The sequence below is a fragment of the Astatotilapia calliptera genome, chromosome 2 (genome assembly GCF_900246225.1).
Source record: "Astatotilapia calliptera chromosome 2, fAstCal1.2, whole genome shotgun sequence".
Classification (NCBI taxonomy): domain Eukaryota; kingdom Metazoa; phylum Chordata; class Actinopteri; order Cichliformes; family Cichlidae; genus Astatotilapia; species Astatotilapia calliptera.
In genome coordinates this window covers 9,417,896-9,424,952 of record NC_039303.1, presented here as the reverse complement: position 1 = coordinate 9,424,952, position 7,057 = coordinate 9,417,896, and the positions used below count along the sequence as shown (strand labels likewise).

The 7,057-nt window shown below is 40.9% G+C and overlaps 1 pseudogene; it reads left to right on the top strand.

Annotated features, from left to right (window-relative positions):
- Positions 1-3,609: 3,609 nt before the first annotated feature.
- On the top strand, positions 3,610-4,317 carry LOC113028831 (tyrosine-protein phosphatase non-receptor type 22-like; annotated as a pseudogene).
- The last annotated feature ends 2,740 nt before the right edge of the window (positions 4,318-7,057 follow it).

The following is a 7,057-nucleotide window of genomic DNA, read 5'->3' as shown; positions in this document are numbered from 1 at the left end:
GGTTTGAATCCACACCGAGCTAACACAGCCGTGTTATGATAAAGGCTGACCCACCAGTTCATATCCAAGCATATGAATGAATAAGGAATCACCAAGCACTCAGATAAAAAGCAAACGTCTTCATTAGCCACTCAAAACATCTCAGCTGCTCTAAACAGTTAAGTCACGAGGCTCCATTTCTCATCGTAATCTAATCTTCTGTGAAGCTTAAACACGGTAAACATTGATCAGGCCAGAGTGTTTAGGACAGCAAACATAGAAGCCTTTTATCATTTAGAGAGAAGCTACAAGTCTCTTCAACACGATGGCCTTTAATCTCTGTCATAAGCAATCAGAACCCTGCTAGTCTGACCGTGAAATCAAACTAAAATGCAAGTAAATCATCAATTTACTTGCATTTTATGAAGCTCCAGGTCAAACTGTAGAGACTGTGATGCTTGTTCGCCATACAAGCAGCTTTTAAAAAATTGATTTTATCTGCTTTTGTAATTCAATTTTCCATTTTTACCTCCAATTATCCTGCTTGGTCACATTTAGGTTGTTTGGCTCGTGAAGCACATTTAGTAGATTGATTTGTCAATTTTAGATAAAATCATCTTGAATAACAGTGAGCTCTTAATTTGAAATAAAGATATGAAGAGCAGAGGGTCAAAATGGTCAAAACTTTAATCAGCGTTTATGAGAGCTGGCAGAGCTCTTGTATGGAGAGCCTGTTCTCTTCCTATTAACGCCATTGTATGGACATTAGTTGTAAAGCACCCAAAAGGCACTTGTATGACAGAAGCTAGACAGCTAAAATAATCATTTACACCTGATTTTACAAAGAAAAGCCCAACTTTGGATATAGTTTTTGCAAACATAGTATTGATCACAAGTCAGAATAGAAATGTAAGAATGCTAATTTTCTTTTTTTCCTGCATGGTGATTGATCTGTTAAGGTTTTACAACAGGACATACTCCCTTGAGGGCAGCCATTTCCAAACAGTAAGTATGACAGATGATGGGAATGAAATTAAACTAAAGCACAAACTCCCATCTGCATAAGAAATAGTAGGTTGCAGAAGTTGAAAATTCTGCTGGTTTGATGTGTGAAATGAAAATGGTGAATGTTCTAAAGTGACTCAAAGTGCTGTGATACCCCTAACACTTATGAAAGGTGTTTTACTAAAGGAACTATATCTTTTGTCTCTACCCATCATAAAAATATACAATTATGATATAAAATGATATAAAATAATGAAAACTGCAAGAAGAAACAATATTACCCCAGGATCTTTATTGTTTAGAGCTGCAGCTATGCAGGGCGACTGTGACTCAGGGGGTTGGGAAGCGCATCTGTAACCGAAAGGTTGCCGGTTCGATCCCTGGGCTCTCTGTCCTGGTCGTTGTGTCCTTGGGCAAGACACTTTACCCTACTGGTGTTGGACAACTGTAGCTTGCCTCCACCAGTGTGAGAGTGAGTGAATAGTGGCATTGTAAAGTGCTTTGGGTGCCTTGAAAAGCAGTGCTATATAAATCCAATCCATTATTATTATAATACCCCATTCATTCTGGAGTTAGAGTATATGTAGATATAGATAAGCTAAATGACCCTGCATGTGCTCTGGCTATAGTGGTGGTTTTTACTTGACATCTTTATTGTTGCACACGACATAAAACTGACAATTTCTGCTGCAACAGCTAGATCATTAAGAAAAGGGCATGAAAAAGAAACTTGAATACCACAACTAAAGTGCATTTAATTGTCAAGATAGATTATGTATTATTGTACAATCATGGTCTTTTAGCTTGCTACCATTTCATTTATTTTTTTTGATCCAACCATAGAACGTCTAATTATGATGTAAATTCTTCCCATGTAACTTTTAAATATACTATAAAATTTTAAACTTTGAATCGTAGCCTGGGTTCAGATCTACTCTGTGGAGTTTGCGTGTTCTCCCCTGTGTTTTCTCCGAGTTCTCTATCTTCCTTCCACAGTCTAAAGAAAAACATGTTAGATTGACTGGTGGCTGTAAATTGGTTGTAGTTGTGAATGTGAGCATGAATAGTTGTCTGTCTTTCTGTGTTGGCCCTGTATCAGAGTGTTGACCTTTCAATGGTGTACCCAACCTCTCCTTCCATGATGCTGTGATAGGCTTCAAACTTCCGCAACCCAGAAAGGGGATAAGTGGAAGAAAATGGATGAATGTTTTTGTTTGCTTTAAAGGTATTTCCCTTGGCTCTCTTTCTTTGGCTCTGATATCCACACCATGAAGCTTGAAGCTTTTATATCATCTTATCCAGGTAACTTCAGGGTTAATCAAGGGCTTTCTGTACTACAAAGGTGGTTCACTTCTTACCAGGTTATATCGCCATGATAACCTTATGCAGTGAAGCTATACAGCTTCACGGCAGGTTATGTTCCTGATTAGAAATCAACAGGTACAAAATTACTACCCGAAAATAGCATAATTATCGTGCAAGATCCCTCAGACCTCTAGGTACAAATTAATGAAATGATTGGTTATAACCCAGCAGATTCTCCTGTGTCTTAATGCTAAAGTTGTGATATTGATAAGTCTATAAAGGTACAGAGTTGCCATTTGTGCTGGCTTTCTTTCCCCGCTACAAATACACTAAATACACTTAGTAGCTCTTTTTCACTCTTACCAACTAGCAGCAGCCCTAATGCCATAAATGTAATTAGACTTTTATTTTGAAAACGTGGTGATTTGATTGAACAATAATTACATGAATGCATAGAACTGCTCTATTAAATCTAAACATCAAATCTAAGATGATAATTGTAAAAAAAAAAAATTTCTGAGCCACTCTAATAAGCCCTTTCAATCTAAAAATGAGGTCACATTCTTACTTTTAAAGGAGGAAATAAACTTGGCAGAAATTAAGTTTGCTTGGTTATCCACATTTCCCCAGAAGGCCGAGAAGACGCCCGACCTGTCATATACAATTTCTGACATGTTTTACTTTATAAATATATCAGAATGGGATCAGTAAACTAAAACTAAGACACGATGCTGCAGCCGGTGGATGTGAAGGTTAGGTTCTCACCCTGGTGACAAAGACCTCAGCTCATCGTCTTGAACGACAGCTGCAGCCCCATTGAGACGGATAGATGTGCAACCTTTAGAAGAACATGGTGCAGAATGATGAATGAGAGCACAGGGAAGACTGAGTGAGTTACAGTTATCACTGCTGTCACTTCAATCTGGGGAGGAAGCCAGCTGCCATTAGTGTGTGATTTCCAGTCCCGACCACGGGAGCGCTGAGCAGTTATTTAGCCCCAAGGCAACAAGGCCACTTAAGAGGATTGGGATTATTTTCTTTAAAGTTACAAAAGCCACTCTGCCAGTTAATGCCACAATTTCTGATTTTACATGAAGCAAAATAATGACAATAGCCTCCTTGTGAGAAAAATGATTTTTTTAGTACTTTAAGTATCGTCAGTTAACAACTGTGAAACTCATTTGCAGGTGCCAGAAAATATCTGCAGATAACTAATTTTCCTTTTCTCCTCATTTAGTGTTTTTGCAAAGATTTTTTTGTAGAAAGTGGAAGAAGATCTCTTGAATCAATCTTGAGAGATGTCTCTGACTCTTGGAAAACATATTAAAAAACAGGTACAAGGACATCCGTCCACAGTCTCAGGTGGAGCTGCCTCTGCTGATCACAGACTCTGATTCTGATTACATCAATGCCAGCCTCATCAAGGGGGCGACAGAAGACCGCAAGTACATCATCTGTCAGCGGCCCAACAGCTCCACGGTGACTGATTTATGGAGGATGATCTGACTGTACAATGCCAAGGTGATAGCCGTGGCCTGCAGAAAGTTAGAGCAAAAATGAAGAGTGTGCCTCGGTCGCAGCTCATCCCAGACACATCCCAATGTCAATATGGTGGCGAAAACACTGACTGTTACAAACAAGCAGGCCAGCAGATTGCAACATCCCCTATAAGACTGCTGGAGTCCTGGATCTGCTGAACAGAGCCAGAAACAACTGACTACATCCATGAATTTCTGCTTACCAAGCAGATCATGTTGGAGTTCAGCATGATGAACATCGTCCCGGAGTTTAGGAGGTAGAGCTGAAGAAACCAGAGAAGTCAAAACAGCTGCTTCACAGCACACTGTGCTCAACGAGCCCAAACACATGCTAGGTCCCACCTCTTCAGATGGAGCCACGCCCAGATCTAATGGTGCAAGCAGGATGCTGCCCGCCCCCTATTACTATGACAACAATCCCAAAGGAGTAGTGGCTGCTCCCATCTACAGCACCATTGAACCCAGAACTGAGCTGCACAGTTTGTCACACTCAGCCACTATCACCTGGTTTCAGCTGAACAACCTTCACTGGACGATAACAATTATGAGGATTTATCCTCTTCACTCTCAGATGTGATTAGCTTCTGTTTGCCTGGACTGATACCATCCAGAACTTTCCCTCCCAGTTCTTCACACATGGATGCTTTCAAAGACCTACTTGACCTCAAACTGAAATGCTCTCAGGTTTAACTATTGGGTTCAGAAGCCCAGAGGACCCAGATATCCTCTACCTGAGGGGAGTCGACTGGAGAAATTAACTGGTTGAACTTTAATTCAATTTTGTTTTATTTATATGGCTCCAAATCACAATAACAGTTGCCTTAAGGCATTTTATATTGTAAAGACCCTACAATAGTAAAAAAAAAAAAAAAAACCCCAGAGAGGACTCCAACAATTATAGGGAGTGCAGAATTATTAGGCAAGTTGTATTTTTGAGGAATAATTTTATTATTGAACAACAACCATGTTCTCAATGAACCCAAAAAACTCATTAATATCAAAGCTGAATGTTTTTGGAAGTCGTTTTTAGTTTTAGCTATTTTAGGGGGATATCTGTGTGTGCAGGTGACTATTACTGTGCATAATTATTAGGCAACTTAACAAAAAACAAATATATACCCATTTCAATTATTTATTTTTACCAGTGAAACCAATATAACATCTCCACATTCACAAATATACATTTCTGACATTCAAAAACAAAACAAAAACAAATCAGCGACCAATATAGCCACCTTTCTTTGCAAGGACACTCAAAAGCCTGCCATCCATGGATTCTGTCAGTGTTTTGATCTGTTCACCATCAACATTGCGTGCAGCAGCAATCACAGCCTCCCAGACACTGTTCAGAGAGGTGTACTGTTTCCCCTCCTTGTAAATCTCACATTTGATGATGGACCACAGGTTCTCAATGGGGTTCAGATCAGGTGAACAAGGTGGCCATGTCATTAGTTTTTCTTCTTTTATACTCTTTCTTGCCAGCCACGCTGTGGAGTACTTGGACGCGTGTGATGGAGCATTGTCCTGCATGAAAATCATGTTTTTCTTGAAGGATGCGGACTTCTTCCTGTACCACTGCTTGAAGAAGGTGTCTTCCAGGAACTGGCAGTAGGACTGGGAGTTGAGCTTGACTCCATCCTCACCCCGAAAAGGCCCCACAAGCTCATCTTTGATGATACCAGCCCAAACCAGTACTCCACCTCCACCTTGCTGGCGTCTGAGTCGGACTGGAGCTCTCTGCCCTTTACCAATCCAGCCACGGGCCCATCCATCTGGCCCATCAAGACTCACTCTCATTTCATCAGTCCATAAAACCTTAGAAAAACCAGTCTTGAGATATTTCTTGGCCCAGTCTTGACGTTTCAGCTTGTGTGTCTTGTTCAGTGGTGGTCGTCTTTCAGCCTTTCTTACCTTGGCCATGTCTCTGAGTATTGCACACCTTGTGCTTTTGGGCACTCCAGTGATGTTGCAGCTCTGAAATATGGCCAAACTGGTGGCAAGTGGCATCTTGGCAGCTGCACGCTTGACTTTTCTCAGTTCATGGGCAGTTATTTTGCGCCTTGGTTTTTCCACACGCTTCTTGCGACCCTGTTGACTATTTTGAATGAAACGCTTGATTGTTCGATGATCACGCTTCAGAAGCTTTGCAATTTTGAGACTGCTGCATCCCTCTGCAAGATATCTCACTATTTTTGACTTTTCTGAGCCTGTCAAGTCCTTCTTTTGACCCATTTTGCCAAAGGAAAGGACGTTGCCTAATAATTATGCACACCTGATATAGGGTGTTGATGTCATTAGACCACACCCCTTCTCATTACAGAGATGCACATCACCTAATATGCTTAATTGGTAGTAGGCTTTCGAGCCTATACAGCTTGGAGTAAGACAACATGCATGAAGAGGATGATGTGGACAAAATACTCATTTGCCTAATAATTCTGCACTCCCTGTATATGACCCCCTATGAGCAAGAGTGTTGGCAACAGTGGAAAGGAAAAACTCCTTTGTAACAGGAAGAGACCTCAGGATACTGAACCCTGAGCCACTAAAAGCACTTTTATAGATGACTGAGGCTTGTGATAAGAAAGTGCTTTGTGCTTCTTAAATAGAGAATAAGTATTAGTCCATTTCATTATATGCAAAGAAATAAATAATAAAAATAACCTAAACAAAACTCTGTATGCTTAAATCAAATCCTGTATGATAAACCTAAACTAGATAGCATAAAAACATAAATTCCTATATTCTCACAGAGTTCCTAATAAAATAGCAAGACAAAACCTTCATGCTGGCAAGGCCCTGATATAAATCTATTTCACTGGAGTTATGTTGTAGTGTCAGATGAGTCTTGCGCCTCTCTTGACCTGCAGTCACATCCACACATCCTGACACTGTCACCACAGCTCTGTCTCGTCTCCCTGTGCTGATGGACGGCCAGAACACAAACCCAATTCTCTCTTGTGCCCTGAATCCGCTCAGCATTCAGAGACTCCGTGTTGCAGAGACGCTGAGATCATCCCTCTTGCTGTTTGAGGATTTATGCCCAGTTTTTCTGCTTTTCAGTCGAGTTTTTTCCTTCACGTTTTGCCCGCAGAGAGTTAAGAGCAGCAGACGTATGGGCTGTCATGTTCCTGCACTGTCACAACTTGAGGTGCTATTCAAAATGCTGTCACGCACAACTGCAGTGTGAGCTTGCATCTCGTGTCAAAGAGCTCACACACCGACGCCGC